Source organism: Eubalaena glacialis, chromosome 13 (assembly GCF_028564815.1).
Source record: "Eubalaena glacialis isolate mEubGla1 chromosome 13, mEubGla1.1.hap2.+ XY, whole genome shotgun sequence".
Classification (NCBI taxonomy): Eukaryota; Metazoa; Chordata; class Mammalia; order Artiodactyla; family Balaenidae; genus Eubalaena; species Eubalaena glacialis.
Genome location: NC_083728.1, coordinates 59,446,429 through 59,470,368, shown reverse-complemented (window position 1 = coordinate 59,470,368; position 23,940 = coordinate 59,446,429). Strand labels below are relative to the sequence as shown.

At 45.1% G+C, this 23,940-nt stretch overlaps 1 protein-coding gene across 1 annotated transcript in view; it reads right to left on the bottom strand.

Moving 5' to 3' along the window:
- Window positions 1-23,940, bottom strand: part of C13H16orf96 (chromosome 13 C16orf96 homolog) — a 72,428-nt gene that overhangs the window by 48,109 nt on the left and 379 nt on the right. The window lies entirely within an intron of this gene.

The following is a 23,940-nucleotide window of genomic DNA, read 5'->3' as shown; positions in this document are numbered from 1 at the left end:
CTGCTCAGTTAATTGTTGAGGAATGTTCCAACAGACCAATGGGCCGCCTTTTAATTCAAGCCCTTCAGTTTTGTAAGACCGATGACCCCTTCCAAGAAGCGTGCAGGGGGCGTGATGGAGAGGCAGCTTGCTCCTCGGAAGCCTCCAGAATCAGGACAGAAGACAGAGTTCTCGGAGTCAGGAAACCCCAGCTTCCCATAATGGAAGCCCAACGAACTGGGCGAATGTAAATTCGCTAGTGGATCCCGAAGCCCTGAATTTCTCCTTGTCTAACCAACGGAAATTCGTATTGGAACAGACACTTCTTGCAGCATCGGTGTAAATACCACATAAATACCACGGGTCAAGTACACAGCTCATGACTGGCCTCCAGAAAAAAGTCAATGGGGTCTCTAGGGAAAGATGAGCCCGACTCTGGGGTGGTTTTCAGGGCCTGGGTTTGGCAATTGAGGTCTCTGTCTTCAGGATCTGGTACCACAACCAACAGCCAGTTTTGTTTCTGACATCTGCCTGTGTTGTGGTGGTTGATGTCTGCCGTCCAGAGCCTTAAGTGCAGCGACTGCCCCATGAGAGGGCTGGACAGCTCACATGCACCAAAGTGGGAGGTCTAACCACACACAGTCCAGCTAAAAACCTCCTGACCCACATGCTTTGGCAAGGGCGGAGTTCTGGGTATCGAGATGAGCGGCCTGAGGGCTGACCTCGTCTGCCCTCGGCTAGAAGGGGCAAGGGGGAGGAGAGAGGCAGCGTGGACAGGAAACTGGCCCAGCTGGGGGGGCCTTGGTCCACTCCAGTGAAGGTAACTTCCCAGAAGCCCCAACCGACAGGGCCGCTCTGCCTGTGATGGGCTCAAGACCAAACAAGGCCAGTAACAGTCATGTCTGAACTCAGACAAGAACAGAACGTCGTCCAAACTACAAATATGACCATGTGGCCCCTGTCCTGGCTGAGCCGAGTGACTGCTGCTTCTCGACCAGCTAGACCGTTAGCTTTGCTTCGTTCCTCCAGCCTTCGAGATCAGACTGGTTAAAATACCATAGAACTACCCCTGCTTGCTGACAGCACCAACCCAGAACACTCCCCCCATCGTCTGACAAGGGCCAAATCCCAGAACAAGTCCTTCTACCTTAACCCTCTTGTCAGATGTCCCTGGGATCCCCACTGTGTTGTTAGACTAAAATTTCCTTTTTCTTTTTCTTTCGGCGCACCGTGTGGCTTACGGGATCTCAGTTCCCCGACCAGGGACTAAACCCAGGCCGTGGCAGTGAAAGCGCCGAATCCTAACCACTAGACCACCAGGGAACTCCCCATAGACTAAAATTTCAAGTGCTGCCTTGACATCTTTGGGTCTCACAGGCCCCCTTGGTTTCCCCTGCTCTTGTCAGAGGTGCCCCCCACCCAGCAGGGAAGGCCCCCCACCCTGCTAGTTCCCCCACCAGCCAGACCAGCCACACTCCACCCCATCCTCATCCTGAGGGGCTTCAGTTCCCTGCCAGCCTGTGAAATTATTCAAGCAAGCCCATCATATCCTCCTGTGGGAACCAGGGGAGACCCCCACCCCCCATTACTACAAAGACTGCACCCACAGCCCTTGCTGGTTCCCTCTGCTTCCTAACTCCAAAAACTCTGTCTTCTGTCCTGATTCTAGAGGCTTCCACCAGGTGGCCCTCGGTGTCCTCTTCCCCCAGCTGTGAGTATATGCGTGGATCTCACCTGTCCAGTGCCAGGTGTGGTACTATTGAGGGTGGGGTCCCTTCCCACCAAGGGGTGAGCGGGAGGTGATCAGAACAGGCACGCTGTGTGTTCTCCCTTATGGCAACAAGTCCATGAGGCCAACTTTGCTCAACTACAGCTGGGTTCCTGGTGGTCTCGGCTGGAAGGACAAGACCTTAGAGAAAACCTTCAGTGGCTGGAGCTTTTTGGACTTTCGACCTAGCAGACTAGGGACTGTGGCGCTGTATTATTATGGAACCAGAAGCAAGACCTGCCCAGGTGGGTGAGGGAAGGTAAATGGGGGTGAGGGAAACAGGGTGCTTAGTGTAGCAGCAAGGGTGGAGGGGAGAGCATGGGGCCAGACTACATGCCCCACAGGCCTCACAAAGAAATGTGACAGACAGAATCTGAAGCAATTCTCAGGCACTGGGGGCCAGGCTGGGTAAGCTGGTGGAATGACAAAGTGGCTCTTTGTCATTTTTGGGGGGATGCCTGGCATATGAAACCGTTCCTGTGTCTGGGGAAGTCTCCACTGTAGGAGTCCTGGTGGGCAGTGGAGTGTTACTAGGCCCCAGCTTACTCTGAGGCTAGGACACCAGCATTTAGGGAAACATCACGGTCAGTCCTGGCAGCTCTTGCCATCTCAAAGAAACTCACCTCACAGAGCCCAATCTGGTCTCAGGCCTTCAAGATTAGGGCTGCAAGCTCACCACAGAGATGCTGATATACTTCCCAGAACCTGGCACTGGACCTGGCACTGATTCTTCATTCTCTCCTTCAACCAATATTTATTGAGCACCTACTGTGGAGGAGACCTCAGTGAGGCCTGAGGAGGTCTCTGATCTCACAGAGCGTACAGGTTAGTGGGGGAGACAGACACTTATTTTATTTTATTTTTTATTTATTTATTTAAATAAATTTATTTTTGGCTGCGTTGGGTCTTCAATGCTGTGCGTGGGCTTTCTCTAGTTGCAGCGAGCTGGGGCTACTCTTTGTTGCAGTGCGTGCGCTTCTCATTGCTGTGGCTTCTCTTGTTGCAGAGCACAGGCTCCAGTAGTTGTGGCTCATGGGCTCTAGAGCGCAGGCTCAGTAGTTGTGGCGCACAGGCTTAGTTGCTCCGCGGCATGTGGGATCTTCCTGGACCAGGGCTTGAACCCATGTCCCCTGCATAGGCAGGCGGATTCTTAACCACTGCGCCACCAGGGAAGCCCCGGACACTTATTTTACAGCAAAGAAATAACTTCAGGTAGTGAAAAGAGTTATGAACATAATAAAACAGGGCAGGGAATTCCCTGGTGGTCCAGTGGTTAGGACTTGGCACTTTCACTGATAATGGCCCGGGTTTACTCCCTGGTCGGAGAACTAAGATCCCACAAGCTGCACAGCACAGCCAAAAAAAAATTTTTTTTTTTAATTAAAAAAAAAAAAAAGGGACTTCCCTGGTGGCGCAGTGGTTGAGAATCTGCCTGCAAACGCAGGGGACACGGGTTCGAGCCCTGGTCCGGGAAGATCCCACATGCCACGAAGCAACTAAGCCTGTGCGCCACAACTACTGAGCCTGTGCTCTAGAGCTCACGCGCCACAACTACTGAAGCCCGCACACCTAGAGCCCGAGCTCTGCAACAAGAGAAGCCACCGCAATGAGAAGACCATGCACCACAACGAAGAGTAGCCCCCGCTCACCGCAACTAGAGAAAGCCTGCTTGCAGCAATGAAGACCCAACAACAAAGACCCAATGCAACCATAAACAAACAAATAAATAAATAAATAAATTTATAAAAATAAAATAAAAGAGGGAAAAATGCGAGTGGGGGATGGGCATTAGTAGGCTTTTTGGAGTAGCCAGCCTCCAACATATACTCCAAAGATAGCCCCTGGGATTCACACCCAGTGGTCTCCCCAAGCACTGTACCAGCGAACCTGGTCCTGGTCCCACCAGCCTGCATCTTGTACACACATGCATTTGCTCATTTCACATTGCAGAATGGCAAGACCTGGGAAAGCTGTGTATGTTACAGGTGATTTGATGTTGCTAAATCGAAACACTCATGATGAAAATGCAAAAAAAGTCAATGTTTTAGACTTGAAAGGATCCATAAACTTTAACAATTGTGTCGTTCACTGTAGAACTCCTAGGAAGAGAACGTAGGCAAAACATTCTTTGACATAAATCGTAGCAATGTTTTCTTAGGTCAGTCTCCCAAGGCAATAGAAATAAAAAGAAAAATAAACAAATGGAACCTAATCAAACTTACAAGGTTTTGCACAGCAAAGGAAACCATAAACAAAACAAAAAGACAACCTATGGACTGGGAGAAAATATTTGCAAATGATGCAACCGACAAGGGCTTATACAAAATACACAAACAGTTCATACAACTCAAGAACATAAAAACAAACAACCCAATCGAAAAATGAGCAGAAGACCTAAACAGACATTTCTCCAAAGAAGACACACAGACGGCCAATAGGCACATGAAAAGATGCTCAACACTGCTAATTATTAGAGAAATGCAAATCAAAACTACAATGAGGTACGACCTCACACCGGTCAGAATGGCCATCATCAAAAAATCTAGAAACAATAAATGCTGGAGAGGGTGTGGAGAAAAGGAAACACTCTTGCACTGTTGGTGGGAATGTAAACTGATACAGCCACTATGGAGAACAGTATGGAGGTTCCTTAAAAAACTAAAAATAGAACTACCATACGACCCAGCAATCCCACTACTGGGCATATACCCTGAGAAAACCATAATTCAGAAAGAGTCATGTACCAAAATATTCATTGCAGCTCTGTTTACAATAGCCAGGACATGGAAGCAACCTAGGTGTCCATCATCGGATGAATGGATAAAGAAGATGTGGCACATATATACAATGGAATATTACTCAGCCATAAAAAGAAATGAAATGGAGGTATTTGTAATGAGGTGGATGGAGTTAGAGTCTGTCATACAGAGTGAAGTAAGTCAGAAAGAGAAAAAGAAATACAGTATGCTAACACATATATATGGAATCTAAGGAAAAAAAAAAAAAAGGTCATGAAGAACCTAGTGGCAAGACGGGAATAAAGACACAGACCTACTAGAGAATGGACTTGAGGATATGGGGAGGGGGAGGGGTGAGATGTGACAGGGTGAGAGAGTGTCATGGACATATATACACTACCAAATGTAAAATAGATAGCTAGTGGGAAGCAGCCGCATAGCACAGGGAGATCAGCTCGGTGCTTTGTGACCACCTAGAGGGGTGGGATAGGGAGGGTGGGAGGGAGGGAGATGCAAGAGGGAAGAGATATGGGAACATATGTATATGTATAACTGATTCACTTCGTTATAAAGCAGAAAGTAACACACCATTGTAAAGCAATTATACTTCAATAAAGATGTTTAAAAAAAAAAAGTCTACAAATAATAAATGCTGGAGAGGTTGTGGAGAAAAGAGAACTCTCCTGCACTGCTGGTGGGAATGTACATTGGTGTAGCCACTATGGAAACCAGCATGGAGGTTCCTCAAAAAACTAAAAATAGAGTTGCCATATGATCCAGCTATCCCACTCCTGGGCATACATCCAGACAAAACTTTAATTCGAAAAGATACATGCACCCCTGTGTTCATAGCAGCACCATTTACAATAGTCAAGACATGGAAACAACCTACATGTCCATCGGCAGAGGAATGGATAAAGAAGATGTAGTCTATATATACAACGGAATACTACTCAGCCATAAAAAAGAATGAAATAATGCCATTTGCATCAACGTGGATGGACCTAGAGACTATCATACTAAGTGAAGTAAGTCGGAAAGAGAAAGACAAATACTATATGATATCACTTATATGTGGAATGTAAAATATGACACAAATTAACTTATCTACGAAACAGAAACAGACTCACAGATATAGAAAACAGACTTGTGGTTGCCAAGGGGGGGTGGGGGAGGGAAGGACTGGGAGTTTGGGATTAGCAGATGCAAACTATTATATATAGGATATATAGCACAGGGAACTATATTCAATATCCTGTGATTATCCATAATGCAAAAGAATATGAAAAAGAACTGTGTCATTTTAGGTCTTAAAATAAAGTGTGTGTTATAAAAATGAAAGACCCAAAGAGCTGGCTGCTTGTATGGAAGAGGCCACCTCACAGGGTTTTCCCAGCTTCCTGGAGGGTCTGCTGTCCCTGGGGAGGGACCCTGCCCTTAGGTCGGCAGAGAGCAGCTGTGAGCTGGCACCACTCAGTTCTGATGGCAGAACCCTAATTCAGACAATTTCAGGACAGACTTGTCACTGGGAACTTCTTTGAATGGCTGGTCGGAGCCAGAAGCCAAGTAACATGATTGGAAACAAGCAGTAGCATTTTTTTTTCTCCCAAATAAATTGAGGTCAACGATTAAATCAGTTCTGTAAAGTGCCATTCTTCCGCTTCACCCAGACAAACCATTTTTCTCGCTGGATAAGTAGCTAAGAATGATAACCAGGCAACCTTTCCTCTCTTGCTCTGGGAAGAACTGAGAGGTGGAAGGCTCGGGCTGCTGGTGGAGGATTAGAGCTTGTGGTGAATGTCTGCACTTTCTGGCTGCCCAGTATCTGGACTTTCTGCTTATTCAGGGTGGGGGTAGAGGTGAGGGATCTCACAGCAGGTGCAGGCAACCTGTCCACTCCTCAGAAGCTGAAGGTCTGGGAGTTCCTTGGTGGGCTAGTGGTTAGGATTTGGGCTGTCACTGCCGTGGCCCGGGTTCAATTCCTGGATGGAGAACTGAGAAGATCCCGCAAGCCGTGCGGTATGGCCAAAAAAAAAAAAAGAACAAGAAGCTGAAGATCCCACCCTACCCACCAAGGACTCATTTGTAGGTAGATGTGAAAATTCAACAAGGCAACTGCTGTCCCTGGTTCTGAATTTCGAGACCGATATTTTAAAAAACCTGTTTCAATGCAAATCAGGTCTGGACTAACCCACAGGAAGCTGTGGGGCTGTGGGGTAAGCATTAGTCTGGGATGGTCTGTGGAACTGCAGTGACTCAGCCCCTTCTTACCATGTTGGGCAAGACACCTGATCTTAGGCAGGCTACTTACCTCCCTGAGCCTCAGCTTTCTCATCCCATCCTTATCTCACTAGGATGAAGGGCAGATGGAAAGGGAAGAGAGTTTTCAGGACGAGAGCAGTGCAGCTGAAGGTCCAGTGGCTGGGTCACTGGGTAATGGCGCACTAAGCTTCCCTGCCAGGCTGTCTGGGGTGGCATCTTGGCCAGGCCCAGCTTCCTGGTTCCCATCCAAGCTGGGTTCCCCAGCCAGGAACATAATTCTGTGAGCTACTGTGACCTTCCAATCAAGTCTTTTTCTGCTCAGGTAACGCGAGTCAGTTTCTGTTGCTTGCACCCAAGAACCTCCAACCGGTCCGAAATGCTCATTTCTAAGGCTGGCTAAACGAAAGGAAAATGCAAACGAAACCCTTACAAGTGGTAAGGGGCAGCTGGGTGTTCCGGGGAGGCTACAGCCAATTAGAGCCTGCACTTGCTAGGTCCCCTGATGCCCACCACTCAGGAAAGTGTGTCCAGGTGGGAGTAGGAGCTGCAGGGCCCACGTATCTCCAGGGGGAGGGATAAAATATACGTTTACATTTGTACTGGGACCCGGACAAGGCACTGTCCAGCTCCCTTAAAAAGACCTCAGACCACAGGTTTCCAGGGACTCGTGGGAGATGCCCAGGGATCTTCTAGATGCCTTACTCCCAGCAATCATCCACATCACAACCTTCATCAGTCCCTACTGACTTTTCTTCCTAAATATCTCTGAATTCCATCTACTTCCCTCCTTGTCCACGGCCAGCCCTGCAGTCCCGTGCTTAGGACAAAGACCAAAGCACTTGACGTGGTCTACAGGGTGCATGGCTGGATACCTTCTCACCTCTTTTTTCTTTTTTCTTTTTTTATTTATTATTTTATTTTTGGCTGCATTGGGTCTTTGTTGCTGTGCATTGGCTTTCCCTAGTTGCAGCGAGCGGGGGCTACTCTTCGTTGCGGTGCGCAGGCTTCTCATTGCGGTGGCTTCTTTTGTTGTGGAGCACGGGCTCTAGGTGCGTGGACTTCAGTAGTTGTAGCACGCAGGCTCAGTAGTTGTGGCACACAGGCTTAGTTGCTCCGCAGCATGTGGGATCTTCCCGGACCAGGGCTCAAACCTGTATCCCCTGCACTGGCAGGTGGATTCTTAACCACTGCGCCACCAGGCAAGTCTCTAATGTTTGTTTTTTTTTAAAGTATATTTGCGAAGTTTTCAGGCATTATTTCTTTGACTATCTTTCCTGTTCCTTTCTCTCTCTCCTCTCCTTCTGATACTTCCATTACATGTATGTTGGTGCACATTTCTCTGAGGCTCTGTTCAATTTTCATTTTATTTTCTATTTTTCAGATTGTATAGATACAAATCTCTATCAATCTAGCTTCAAGCTCACTAGTTCTTTCTTCTGCCAGTTCAAAGCACTTCTGTTTTATAGATGAGGAAAAGAGGATCAGAAAACTTAATTTACTGAAGGTCACACATAGCTAATAAGTGGCAGGGCCAGGACTTGAATCTAAGATCTCAGCTCTCATCCTGCCAATCACTTATTCAATCATTCATTCAATCATTTCTTTCAGTAAATAATATTTACTGAAAGTCAACTATGTGCCAGAAACTATTCCCAGGGCTGGAGAACACCAAAAAGACAAGATTCCTGCCCTCATGAAGACAGCAATAAGTAAACAGATAAATAAGGTAACAGATGATGTATGTGCTATGAAGAAAGTGAAGCAGGCAATGAGATAATGGGGGTAGGTGCTCGGGGAGGCCTGTTTGCAGAGGTGACATCTGAGCTGAGACCTGAAGAGAGGGAGTTCCTGGGGTTCCTTTGACAGAGACCTTTCTCCTCCTTCTCTGTGTCTCTGTCCCCAGAACACACAGCCCAGCACATAGGAAGGACTCAGTAAATGTTTGCTAAATTGGATGACAGGTGCAAAGGAGTTGTTAACTCTCATGGGCCATATTAATGATAGAAGTGATACAAAATGGGCCATATTAATGATAGAGAAATGTTAACATTGAAATCGTTCATGTTTCCATTTAGAATCATTCAGCATTTAGATTTGAAGGTCTGGCAATACCAAGTGTTGGCAAGGATGCGACTACAGAACTCTCATATGCTTTGATGGAGTGTGAGTTGGCAGAAGCACATTGGGAAACTTTGTGGCAGGGTCTACAAAGGTGAACATAGGAGCACCCTGTGACCCAGCCACTCCACCCCTTGGAGGGCACCTGACAGAAATATACTCATGCCATGCACCAGAAAGTCTGTGACAGCAATATCAGAATAGCCAAAAATTCCTACCTGGGAATTACCCAGATGCCCATGAACAGCAAAACAGACAAACTGTGGTCTGTTCACAAAATGGACTATCACATGACAATGAGAATGAACACTGACAACTATGTATAACAATGTGGATTACTTTCTTTTTTAAAATTTAAAAATTTTTTATTTTTTAGGCTGTGCCACGCGACATGTGGGATCTTAGTTCCCTGACCAGGGATCGAACCCATGCCCCCTGCATTGGGAGCGCAGAGTCTTAACCACTGGACAGCCAGGGAAGTCCCTGGATGACTTTTGTAGGTGTAAGATTGAGCCAAAGAAGTCATATACAAAAGAACTCATACTATATGATTCCATTTCTGTAAAAATTACAAAAAGGGAGAAAACTAATCTTTGTTGCTAGACGTCAGGAGCATGGTGACCCCGGGGTGAACTCATGCTTGGAAGGGAGCGTGAGGCAGGCTGCTGGGAGGTGGGTACAACAGAGTGTTCGGTTTGTGAAAATGCATCATGCTGTAGCTGCTCTTTTCTGTGTCAAAGGTCTGAGAATCTGCAACAATTCAAACAAATCAATCACCCAATCATGTGGATTCCGCAGGGGTGGCAGGCTCCCCTCCTGTCCTGTGCAACGTGAGGGCCTGAGTCTGACAGCTTCCTCTCTCACCTCGTTCGTGCTGGCTAGCGCCGCCTCTGGAGAGCGGTGTGGGTGGTGAGGAATCAGTCCAGGGTCACAGGAGCTGGGTCTGCAGGCCGCTGGCTCTGCAACTCCTAGCACATTACCTCTCTGCTCAGCTTTAGGTAAATGCACACAGGCTCCTTGTGGGAATGGAGAGAGGGGTGCGTGTAAAGAGCTTAGCATGGCACCTGGCTCAAAGCAAGCGCTCAGTGACGTTAGCTGCATCTCCCAAAATGATCACAAGGTTGTGTTTGAGGCTTTCAAGCCAGTAACGCATCAGCCTGGTGGGTGGAGGGGGGTTAAGGAGGACACAGAGGACTGTGGGAGGAGAGCGGCACCCAGAGGGGCTCAGGCTCTGCTCCAACGGGCAGAACCCTTTAGTTACCTGGAGTGTTGCATTACAGAGCTGTACACGCTATGCTCCAACTGGCTCCAACTGGCTCCAGCTTGTAATAGAAGATACAAAAACAGGCAAAATGAATCTAGTCGTAGAAGTCGGGCTAGTGGCTTCCTCGTGGGGGACAGTGAGTGGAAGGGGGCACAGAGGAGGTTGCTGGGGAGAGGTGGTCTCACTCTGTGTCTTGACCTGGTACATTAACGAGTGAGGTTCGTGAAAATGCATCAAGCTCAACACTTAAGACGTGCACTCTTCCTTTGGGTCTCAATGCAAGAATCAGGCCCAATTTTAGCTCTGGCCTGACAGAACTAAACAAAGAAGGCTGAATATTACCCCGGCCCCCGTGTTCTGTAACACAGGCTCCAAGTCAGAAAGGAAAGGCCAGCGGGGAGGCCACCTCCACATGTGCACCATCGTTTTGCCAGCAGATGGCACTGGTTTAGAGAGGATGGAGGAGTTCTGACTTTCCCCACTCTGGGCCATTTTCTGCACAACCTGGCAGGCAAACGGTTGGATGAAAGTTGTTGGGAATCCAGTGGGCCAGCCCCATTGAAGGCCAACATGTGTTCATCCAGCGGCAGGAGGATGATCTAGTGGCAGGGGCCCAAAGGCACCCGTCACCAAAGGTGTGCTGGGCCTGAGGTGCTCCAGCTGCCCCAGTTAGGGTCAAATCTGCACTGAAAATAAAGGGCGGCTAGCTTTGTAGTACAGGTCGGCGGGCAGAGGAGAAGGCAGGTGACACGGAAGGAGCCGTGGGTGTCTGTTCGTGAGGACGGAGGTGTCTGCAGAAAGTGAATGCTCCCCAGGAAAAGGTGAGACAAGCAGTTATCCTGCAGGATGGCCAATGACTCCTGCCACCTCCTGGGACAGCTGGTCATGGGCTCCTGGTCTCACATATGCCCCTGTGGATTCTACAGCAAATAACATGGATAACATCTCTCTCTCTGCACAGAGGGGGTGGGGGCTTGCCTTTATTTTGTTGTTTCATTATGTGTCTGAATTCTTCTGAGTTGCTTTGGGTAGTGTCTTTCTCTCTCTCTCTCTCTCTCTCTCTCTCTCTCTCTCTCTCTGGTAACTGCTTTAAGATATAATTCACGGGGCTTCCCTGGTGGCGCAGTGGTTGAGAATCTGCCTGCTAATGCAGGGGACACGGGTTCGAGCCCTGGTCTGGGAAGATCCCACATGCCGCGGAGCGACTAGGCCCGTGAGCCACAATTGCTGAGCCTGTGCGTCTGGAGCCTGTGCTCCGCAACAAGAGAGGCCGCGATAGTGAGAGGCCCACGCACCGCAATGAAGAGTGGCCCCCGCTTGCCGCAACTAGAGAAAGACCTCGCACAGAAACAAAGACCCAACACAACCATAAATAAATAAATAAATAAAATTTAAGATATAATTCACGTTCACCCATTTAAGTGTACAATTCAATGGCTTTCGGTACACTCACAGAGTTGTGCAACCATCATGACAAACAATTTTAGAACATTCTTATCACCCCCCCAAGATAAAACCTGTACCCATTAGCAGTCACCTCCACTTCCCCTGAACTCTCCCAGCCCTAGGCAATCGCTAATCTTTCCGTCTCTACAGATCTGCCTATTCTGAACATTTTACATCAACGGAATCATAAAATACGTGATATTATGCAATAAAATTTTGCATATATTGGGTCCTGTGTGATTGACTTCTTTCAATTGGCATGATGTTTTCAAGGTTCATCCATGTTGTAGCCTGCATCAGAATTTCAGTCCTTTTTATGGCCGAATAATAATGCATTGTATGAACAGAACACATTCTGTTGATCTACTTATTAGCTGATGGGTTGTTTCCACTCTCTTGGCTATAGTGAATGTGAACATTCATGCTATGAATATGAACAAATGCTATGGACATTAGTGTATGGGTTTCTGCGTGGACATATGTTTTCATTTCTCTTGGGTGTACTCTTAGGAGTAGAATTGCTAGTGACCCCATGTTTCATCTTTTGATGAACATTTGCCTTTATTTTTATTTATTTTTAAAAATATTTATTTATGTTGGCTGCGTCGGGTCTTAGTTGTGGCATGCGAGATCTTTTCGTTGCAGCATGAGGGCTTCTCTCTAGTTGCGGCATAGGGGCTCTCTAGTTGTGGCACACGGGCTCAGTAGTTGTGGCACACAGGTTTAGTTGTCCCGCAGCATGTGGGATCTTAGTTCCCCGACCAGGGATCGAACCCGTGTCCCCTGCATTGGAAGGCGGATTCTTAACCACTGGACTACCAGGGAAGTCCTACCCTTAGTTTTAAGTGCAAATACAATTCAATCATCTCATTTATTCCTTGATTCCTTTAACAGCAAGTGGGAGATGGCAATTCCATTTTTGTTAAGTGAGGGAACTGAGGCCCAGGGCACTGAAAGGATAGCAAATAATAACAGCTACTATTTGTATCGAGTGTCAGTAAGTGCCAAGATCCGTGCAAAGTGACCTAACTGCAGTAAGCCAGTCCATCCTCACAACAGCCCCCTGAAGCTGGTCTTTTTTTTTTTTGGCCATGCCACACGGCTTGCAGCATCTTAGTTCCCTGACAAGGGACTGAACCTGGGCCACAGCAGTGAAAGCGCCAAGTCCTAACCACTGGACTGCCAGGGAATTCCCGAAGCTGGTTTTATATTTAATCTCATTTTGTGGTTAGAAAAACTTAGTACTTTGAGGACTTCCCTGGTGGCGCAGTGGTTAAGAATCCCCCTGCTAATGCAGGGGACAGGGGTTCAAGCCCTGGTCCGGGAAGATCCCACATGCCGCGGAGCAACTAAGCCCGTGCACCACAACTACTGAGCCTGCGCTCCAGAGCCTGTGAGCCACAACTACTGAGCCTGTGTGCCACAACTACTGAAGCCCGCGCACCCTAGAGTCCATGCTCCGCAACAAGAGAAGCCATCGCAATAAGAAGCCCATGCACCGCAACGAAGAGTAGCCCCCGCTTGCCGCAACTAGAGAAAGCCCGCGTGCAGCAACGAAGACCCAACACAGCCAAAAAGAAAGAAAGAAAGAAAGAAAAACTTAGTACTTTGAACAAGGCCACACAGTGGTATAGTCCAAGACTTGAACCCAGTTCCATCTTACTAAACTTTAGGTTCTCACTGGCGCTCGATCCCTCTGCCATTTCGTGGACTCTGGAGGGTCAGCAAATCCCCACCAGCCTCTGGCATAGTAAGGTTTGCCTGTTCTTTTCTACTGCACAGGACACTCTGGACCACCCTTTGCCCTCCCTCCTCTCTGACCCTTCTCAGTCTCCAGTTTCCTCTCCATCCATCCTAGGGTCCTTTCCCTTCCTAATGGGTCTTCCTGTCTCCGGTTTCCACCACTTCCCCTTTGCCAGAATGATCTGTCTAAAGCACAGATCTGGTCACATCACTTAGCTTAAAATTCTCACCATTCCCCATTACTACTGAACAGGGTAAGTTCTACATTCCATAGATTGGTCTATAAGACCCTCTTGTTTCCTTACCCACCACCCTCACATTTCATACCCTACACTCCAGCCATAAAGAACTGCTTGCATTTCCCCAGAGATGCTCGGCGTCATTTCTCTGGGACTTCGCATAAGCAGTTCTCACTGCTAGGAGTGCCCTTCCCTACTTCTTCCACCTGGGGACCTCCTACACATCCTTCAAGTCCCAACTTCAATGTCTATCTCCTCTCTGAAGCTTTCCCTATCTGGGTGCTCCCTCCCTGACCTCTCAAAGCACTTTGTCTTGCGGTCTTCAACACAAGCTATTACATTAGTCTCCCTAGCTGGAGTGTGCACTTCAAGAACAGAGATTGGGCTTTATTACATTCTGTATATTTCCAGGCCTACAACAAGATCTTGCTTGGTTGAATGAGTAAATGGATAAATGTTCGATATCTGCACTGTCTCATATAATAGCTACAAGACACATGTGGCTCTTGAGCCCATGAGATGTAGCTGAACCAAACCGAGATGTGCTCTAAGTATAAAATACACACTGGATTTCAAAGACTTGGTGTGGGAAAAATAAGAATGTAAAATATCTCATTGATAATTTTTTATACTGATTAAATATTGAAACAATAATATTTTGCATATATTGGGTTAATAGTACAAATTAATCTCACCTGTTTCTTTTTACTTTTTTAACATGATTAGTAGAAACTTTAAAAAGTACATGTGTGCTGGTTTCCCAGCTTCCTAATTGCTTCTCTTGGTCTAAACCACGCTCCACACAGCAATCAGAATGATTCTTTAAAATGTCAATCGAGAGACTGCCCTGCTGGTGCAGTGGTTGGGAGTCCGCCTGCTAATACAGGGGACACAGGTTCGAGCCCTGGTCCGGGAAGATCCCACATGCCGCGGAGCGACTAAGCCCGTGTGCCACAACTACTTTGCCTGCGCTCTAGAGCCCGCGAGCCACAACTGCTGAAGCCCGCGCGCCTGGGGCCTGTGCTCCGCAACAAGAGAAGCCATCGCAGTGAGAAGCCCCAGAACCGCATAAAAAATAAACAAAATGTCAATCGAATCATACGCAGTTGAGTCTCATTATTAGTGGTATTTATGTTCTATAAAGTCGCTGCAACTTCTCAGCCATAAAAAAGAATGAAGTATTGCCATTTGCAGCAACATGGATGGACCCAGAGATTGTCATATTAAGTGAAGTAAGTCAGAAAGAGAAAAACAAATAGATGATATCATTTATATGTGGAATCTAAATTATGACATAAATCGGGAACTCCCTGGCGGTCCAGGGGTTAGGACTCCGTGCTTTCACTGCCAAGGGCGTGGTTTCAATCACTGGCCAGGGAACTAAGATCCTGCAAGCCGCATGGCACGGCCAAAAATAAATAAATAAATAAAAGTTAAAAAATAAAATAAAATATGACACAAATGAACTTATAAAACAGAAACAGACTCACAGACATAGATAACTCACAGACTCATGGTTACTAAAGGGTAAAGGAGTGGGGAGGATAAATTAGGAGCTTGGGATTAGCATAATAAAAACTACTATATATATTGAATAAAACAGATAAACAACAAGGTTCTATAGCACAGGGAACTATATTCAATATCTTGTAATAAACCATAATGGGAAAGAATATGAAAAAGAAAATATATATACGTATAACTAAATCACTTTGTCGTACACCAGAAACAAACACAAGATTATAAATCAAGTACACTTCAATTAAAAAAAAAAAAGTTGTGGGAATTCCCTGGCGGTCCAGAGGTTAGGATTCAGCGCTTTCACTGTGGTGACCTGGGTTCAATCCTTGGTCCGGGAACTAAGATCCTGCAAGCCACGCGTTGTGGCCTAAAAAAAAAAAAAAAAAAAAAAGGAAAGGAGGAATATCATTTGGATAAATTAAAAAATGACCAAAGGCTTAAATGTTAACAATAAACTATAACTAAATCCCTTACTAGGTTGATTAAGAAAAAATAAAATAGGACTGAGGGGCAAGATGGCGGAAGAGTAAGACGCGGAGATCACCTTCCTCCCCACAGATACATGAGAAATACATCTACACGTGGAACTGCTCCTACAGAACACCCACTGAACGCTGGCAGAAGACGTCAGACCTCCCAAAAGGCAAGAAAATCCCCACGTACTTGGGTAGGGCAAAAGAAAAAAGAAATAACAGAGACAAAAGAATAGGGACGGGACCTGCACCAGTGGGAGGGAGCTGTGAAGGAGGAAAGGTTTCCACACACTAGGAAGCCCCTTCGTGGGCAGAGACTGCGGGTAGCAGAGGGGGGAAGCTTCGGAGCCACGGAGGAGAGCGCAGCCACATTGGTGCGGAGGGCAAAGCGGAGATTCCCGCACAGAGGAGCGGTGCCGACCAGCACTCACCAGCCCGAGAGGCTTGTCTGCTCAGCCGCCGGGGCGGGCGGGGCCTGGGAGCTGGGGCTCGGGCTTCGGTGCTGGCCGGGAGGGAGTCCGGGAAAAAGACTGCAGCTGCCAAAGAGGCAAGAGAATTTTTCTTGCCTCTTTGTTTCGCGGCGCGCAAGGAGAGGGGATTCAGAGCGCCGCCCAAACGAGCTCCAGAGACGGGCGCGGGCCGCGGCTATCAGCGCGGATCCCACAGCAACAGGGACACAGAGGGAAAAACGGAGAGATTCCCGCACAGAGGCTCGGCGCCGAGCAGCACTCACCAGCCCGAGAGGCTTGTCTGCTCACCCGCCGGGGCGGGCGGGGGCTGGGAGCTGAGGCGCGGGCTTCGGTCGGATCCCAGGGAGAGGACTGGGGTTGGCTGCGTGAACACAGCCTGAAGGGTCTAGCGCACCACAACTAGCCGGGAGGGTGCACGAGAAAAAGTCTGCAGCTGCCGAAGAGGCAGGAGACTTTTTCTTGCCTCTTTGTTTCGCGGCGTGCAAGGAGAGGGGACTCAGAGCGCCACTTAAACGAACTCCAGAGACGGGCGCGAGCCGCGGCTATCAGCGCGGACCCCAGAGACGGGCATGAGACGCTAAGGCTGCTGCTGCCGCCACCAAACAGCCTGTGGGCGAGCACAGGTCATTCTCCACACCGCCCCTCCCGGGAGCCTGTGCAGCCCGCCACGGCCAGGCTCCCGTAATCCGGGGACAACTTCCCCGGGAGAGCGCACGGCGCGCCTCAGGCTGCTGCAACGTCACGCCGGCTTCTGCCGCCGCAGGCTCGCCCCGCCTCCTCCGTACCGCTCCCTCCCCCCGGCCTGACTGAGCCAGAGCCCCCGAATCAGCTGCTCCTTTAACCCCGTTCTGTCTGGGCGGGGAACAGACGCCCTCAGGGGACCTACATGCAGAGGCGGGTCCAAATCCAAAGCTGAACCCCGGGAGCTGTACGAACAAAGAAGAGAAAGGGAAATCTCTCCCAGCAGCCTCAGAAGCAGCGGATTAAAGCTCCACAAACAACTTGATGTGCCTGCATCTGTTGAATACCTGAATAGACAACGAATCATCCCAAATTTAGGAGATGGACTTTGGGAGCAGGATATATTAACTTTTCCCCTTTTCCTTTTTTTTGTGAGTGTAGATGTGTATGCTTCTGGGTGAGATTTTGTCTGTATAGCTTTGCTCTCACCGTTAGTCCTAGGGTTAGGTCCGTCCGTTTTTTTTTTTTTTTTTTTTTTTTTGGCTTAAAAAATTTTTTTTTCCCTAATAAATGTTTTCTTAATAATTTTTTCCTTATTTTCTATTTTTAAAAAAAAATTTTTAATAAGTTTTTTCGTATTTTTTATTTTAAAAAATTTAAAAAAAAATTTTTTTTTCTTAATAAATTTTTTCTAAATAATTTTTTTCTTATTTTTAGTATAAAAAATTAATAAATCTATTTTTAAAAATTAAAAAAAATTTTTTTTTCTTAATAAATTTACTCTTAATAATTTTTTTTCTTATTTTTTATTATAATTGCTTTATTTTATTTTATTTTATCCTCTTTTTTTCTTTCTTTCCATTTTTTCTCCCTTTTATTCTGAGCCGTGTGGATGAAAGGCTCTTGGTGCTCCAGCCAGGCATCAGGGCTGTGCCTCTGAAGTGGGAGAGCCAACTTCAGGACACTGGTCCACAAGAGACCTCCCAGCTCCACGTAATACCAAACGGCGAAAATCTCTCACAGATCTCCATCTCAACATCAAGACCCAGCTTCACTCAACGACCAGCAAGCTACAGTGCTGGACACCCTATGCCAAACAACTAGCAAGAGAGGAACACAGCCCCATCCATTAACAGAGAGGCTGCCTAAAATCATAATAAGGCCACAGACACCCCAAAACACACCACCAGACGTGGACGAACCCACCAGAAAGACAACATCCAGCCTCATCCACCAGAACACAGGCACTAGTTCCCTCCACCAGGAAACCTACACAACCCACTGAACCAACCTTAGCCACTGGGGACAGATACCAAAAACAACGGGAACTACGAACCTGCAGCCTGTGAAAAGGAGACCCCAAACACAGTAAGATAAGCAAAATGAGAAGACAGAAAAACACACAGCAGATGAAGGAGCAGGGTCAAAACACACCAGACCTAACAAATGAAGAGGAAATAGGTAGTCTACCTGAAAAAGAATTCAGAATAATGATAGTAAGGATGATCCAAAGTCTTGGAAATAGAATAGACAAAATGCAAGAAACATTTAACAAGGACGTAGAAGAACTAAAGAGGAACCAAGAAACGATGACAAGCACAATAAATGAAATTAAAAATACTCTAGATGGGATCAATAGCAGAATAACTGAGGCAGAAGAACGGATAAGTGACCTGGAAGATAAAATGGTGGAAATAACTACTGCAGACCAGAATAAAGAAAAAAGAATGAAAAGAACTGAGGACAGTCTCAGAGACCTCTGGGACAACATTAAACGCACCAACATTCGAATTATAGGGGTCCCAGAAGAAGAAGAGAAAAAGAAAGGGACTGAGAAAATATTTGAAGAGATTATAGTTGAAAACTTCCCTAATATGGGAAAGGAAATAGTTAATCAAGTCCTGGAAGCACAGAGAGTCCCATACAGGATAAATCCAAGGAGAAACACACCAAGACACATATTAATCAAACTATCAAAAATTAAATATAAAGAAAACATATTAAAAGCAGCAAGGGAAAAACAACAGATAACACACAAGGGCATCCCCATAAGGTTAACAGCTGATCTTTCAGCAGAAACGCTGCAAGCCAGAAGGGAGTGGCAGGATATACTTAAAGTGATGAAGGAGAAAAACCTACAACCAAGATTACTCTACCCAGCAAGGATCTCATTCAGATTTGATGGAGAAATTAAAACCTTTACAGACAAGCAAAAGCTGAGAGAGTTCAGCACCACCAAACCAGCTTTACAACAAATGCTAAAGGAACTTCTCTAGGCAAGACACACAAGAGAAGGAAAACACCTACAATAACAAACCCAAAACATTTAAGAAAATGGGAATAGGAACATACATATCGATAATTACCTTAAATGTAAATGGATTAAATGCTCCCACCAAAAGACACAGACTGGCTGAATGGATACAAAAACAAGACCCATATATATGCTGTCTACAAGAGACCCACTTCAGACCTAGAGACACATACAGACTGAAAGTGAGGGGATGGAAAAAGATATTCCATGCAAATGGAAATCAAAAGAAAGCTGGAGTAGCAATTCTCATATCAGACAAAATAGACTTTAAAATAAAGACAATTACAAGAGACAAAGACGGACACTATATAATGATCAAGGGATCGATCCAAGAGGAAGGTATAACAATTGTAAATATTTATGCACCCAACATAGGAGCACCTCAATACATAAGGCAAATACTAACAGCCATAAAAGGGGAAATCGACAGTAACACAATCATAGTAGGGGACTTTAACACCCCACTTTCACCAATGGACAGATCATCCAAAATGAAAATAAATAAGGAAACACAAGCTTTAAATGATACATTAAACAAGATGGACTTAATTGATATTTATAGGACATTCCACCCAAAAACAACAGAATACACATTTTTCTCAAGTGCTCATGGAACATTCTCCAGGATAGATCATATCTTGGGTCACAAATCAAGCCTTGGTAAATTTAAAAAAATTGAAATCGTATCAAGTATCTTTTCCGACCACAACGCTATGAGACTAGATATCAATTACAGGAAAAGATCTGTAAAAAATACAAACACATGGAGGCTACACAATACACTACTTAATAACGAAGTGATCACTGAAGAAATCAAAGGGGAAATCAAAAAATACCTAGAAACAAATGACAATGGAGACACGACGATCCAAAACCTATGGGATGCAGCAAAAGCAGTTCTAAGAGGGAAGTTTATAGCAATACAAGCCTACATCAAGAAACAGGAAACATCTCGAATAAACAACCTAACCTTGCACCTAAAGCAATTAGAGAAAGAAGAACAAAAAAACCCTAAAGCTAGCAGAAGGAAAGAAATCATAAAGATCAGATCAGAAATAAATGAAAAAGAAATGAAGGAAACAATAGCAAAAATCAATGAAACTAAAAGCTGGTTCTTTGAGAAGATAAACAAAATTGATAAACCATTAGCCAGACTCATCAAGAGAAAAAGGGAGAAGACTCAAATTAATAGAATTAGAAATGAAAAAGGAGAAGTAACCACTGACACTGCAGAAATACAAACGATCATAAGAGATTACTACAAGCAACTCTATGCTAATAAAATGGACAACCTGGAAGAAATGGACAGATTCTTAGAAATGCACAACCTGCCGAGACTGAACCAGGAAGAAATAGAAAATATGAACAGACCAATCACAAGCACTGAAATTGAAACTGTGATTAAAAATCTTCCAACACACAAAAGCCCAGGACCAGATGGCTTCACAGGCGAATTCTATCAAACATTTAGAGAAGAGCTAACACCTATCCTTCTCAAACTCTTCCAAAATATTGCAGAGGGAGGAACACTCCCCAACTCATTCTACGAGGCCACCATCACCCTGATACCAAAACCAGGCAAAGATGTCACAAAGAAAGACAACTACAGGCCAATATCACTGATGAACATAGATGCAAAAATCCTCAACAAAATACTAGCAAACAGAATCCAACAGCACATTAAAAGGATCATACACCATGATCAAGTGGGGTTTATTCCAGGAATGCAAGGATTCTTCAATATACGCAAATCAATCAACGTGATACATCATATTAACAAATTGAAGGAGAAAAACCATATGATCATCTCAATAGATGCAGAGAAAGCTTTCGACAAAATTCAACACCCATTTATGATAAAAGTCCTGCAGAAAGTAGGCATAGAGGGAACTTTCCTCAACATAATAAAGGCCGTATATGACAAACCCACAGCCAACATTGTCCTCAATGGTGAAAAACTGAAACCATTTCCACTAAGATCAGGAACAAGACAAGGTTGCCCACTCTCACCACTATTATTCAACATAGTTTTGGAAGTGTTAGCCACAGCAATCAGAGACGAAAAAGAAATAAAAGGAATCCAAATCGGAAAAGAAGAAGTAAAGCTGTCACTGTTTGCAGATGACATGATACTATACATAGAGAATCCAAAAGATGCTACCAGAAAACTACTAGAGCTAATCAATGAATTTGGTAAAGTAGCAGGATACAAAATTAATGCACAGAAATCTCTTGCATTCCTGTATACTAATGATGAAAAATCTGAAAGTGAAATTAAGAAAACACTCCCGTTTACCATTGCAACAAAAAGAATAAAATACCTAGGAATAAACCTACCTAAGGAGACAAAAGACCTGTATGCAGAAAATTATAGGACACTGATGAAAGAAATTAAAGATGATACAAATAGATGGAGAGATATACCATGTTCTTGGATTGGAAGAATCAACATTGTGAAAATGACTCTGCTACCCAAAGCAATCTACAGATTCAATGCAATCCCTATCAAACTACCACTGGCATTTTTCACAGAACTAGAACAAAAAATTTCACAATTTGTATGGAAACACAAAAGACCCCGAATAGCCAAAGCAATCTTGAGAACGAAAAATGGAGCTGGAGGAATCAGGCTCCCTGACTTCAGACTATATTACAAAGCTACAGTAATCAAGACAGTTTGGTACTGGCACAAAAACAGAAATATAGATCAATGGAACAGGATAGAAAGCCCAGAGATAAGCCCACGCACATATGGTCACCTTATCTTTGATAAAGGAGGCAAGCATATACAGTGGAGAAAAGACAGCCTCTTCAATAAGTGGTGCTGGGAAAATTGGACAGGTACATGTAAAAGTATGAAATTAGAACACTCCCTAACACCATACACAAAAATAAACTCAAAATGGATTAAAGACCTAAGTGTAAGGCCAGACACTATCAAACTCTTAGAGGAAAACATAGGCAGAACACTGTATGACATAAGTCACAGCAAGATCCTTTTTGACCCAGGTCCTAGAGAAATGGAAATAAAAACACAAATAAACAAATGGGACCTAATGAAACTTAAAAGCTTTTGCACAGCAAAGGAAACCATAAACAAGACCAAAAGACAACCCTCAGAATGGGAGAAAATATTTGCAAATGAAGCAACGGACAAAGGATTAATCTCCAAGATTTACAAGCAGCTCATGCAGCTCAATAACAAAAAAACAAACAACCCAATCCAAAAATGGGCAGAAGACCTAAATAGACATTTCTCCAAAGAAGAGATACAGATTGCCAACAGACACATGAAAGAATGCTCAACATCATTAATCATTAGAGAAATGCAAATCAAAACTACAATGAGGTATCATCTCACACCGGTCAGAATGGCCATCATCAAAAAATCTAGAAACAATAAATGCTGGAGAGGGTGTGGAGAAAAGGGAACACTCTTGCACTGTTGGTGGGAATGTAAATTGATACAGCCACTATGGAGAACAGTATGGAGGTTCCTTAAAAAACTAAAAATAGAACTACCATATGACCCAGCAATCCCACTACTGGGCATATACCCTGAGAAAACCATAATTCAGAAAGAGTCATGTACCAAAATATTCATTGCAGCTCTGTTTACAATAGCCAGGACATGGAAGCAACCTAGGTGTCCATCATCGGATGAATGGATAAAGAAGATGTGGCACATATATACAATGGAATATTACTCAGCCATAAAAAGAAATGAAATGGAGGTGTTTGTAATGAGGGGGATGGAGTTAGAGTCTGTCATACAGAGTGAAGTAAGTCAGAAAGAGAAAAACAAATACAGTATGCTAACACATATATATGGAATCTAAGGGAAAAAAAAAAAAAAAAAAAAAGAGGTCATGAAGAACCTAGTGGCAAGATGGGAATAAAGACACAGACCTACTAGAGAATGGACTTGAGGATATGGGGAGGGGGAGGGGTGAGATGTGACAGGGTGAGAGAGTGTCATGGACATATATACACTACCAAATGTAAAATAGATAACTAGTGGGAAGCAGCCGCATAGCACAGGGAGATCAGCTCGGTGCTTTGTGACCACCTAGAGGGGTGGGATAGGGAGGGTGGGAGGGAGGGAGATGCAAGAGGGAAGAGATATGGCAACATATGTATATGTGTAACTGATTCACTTTGTTGTAAAGCAGAAGCTAGCACACCATTGTAAAGCAATTATACTTCAATAAAGATGTTTAAAAAAATAAATAAATAAATAAAAATAAAATAAAATAAAAATTATTTTTTAAAAAAGTCACTGCAAACACTGAAATAGTGAACAGTGAACCACTCACTGCTCCCGGGGAAATGCAGGGTAAGGTTCCTGCCAGCCACTGGCACAACATTTGTATCAACTAATTAATACATAACCATATTTGAGTGTTTGTTTAAAACACCTTATTTAATATATATTATTGGTTCAGTAACATTGAACTCAAGGCCAAGGGCACTATAACTCACACAGGCACAGCTGATCTAATACAGGTACTTTCTGTGTAAGGCACATCACAGCTTTCTCATGCTCACTGAACACTGGACAGCGCTTCAACACCATGCTTGGGGGCCATTTTAAACAGCAAAACCAACCAAAGGAACAAAACTGCGAAAAACATGGCACTAAAAATGCCCACTAACACTTGTTAACAGTATGAGAGCTGAAAGGAAAAGGCGGAGTGTTGTCTCATTTAAGCTCTGCGTGGAACCGCCACATCAGGCAACTAAAATCTTTCCACCTGGTCATGTCCACATAATGCCCAACGCCTAAACCCAACAGACATTTGTGGAATAAACGAACAAATACGCCTGAAAGGAAGAAAGGTGCGCCTAGCTCTGGTGGATACCCGGGGTCTGGCGGGCCGGGAGGGAAACCTAACAGGGCCTCCCTTGATTGCTCTCTCACCTG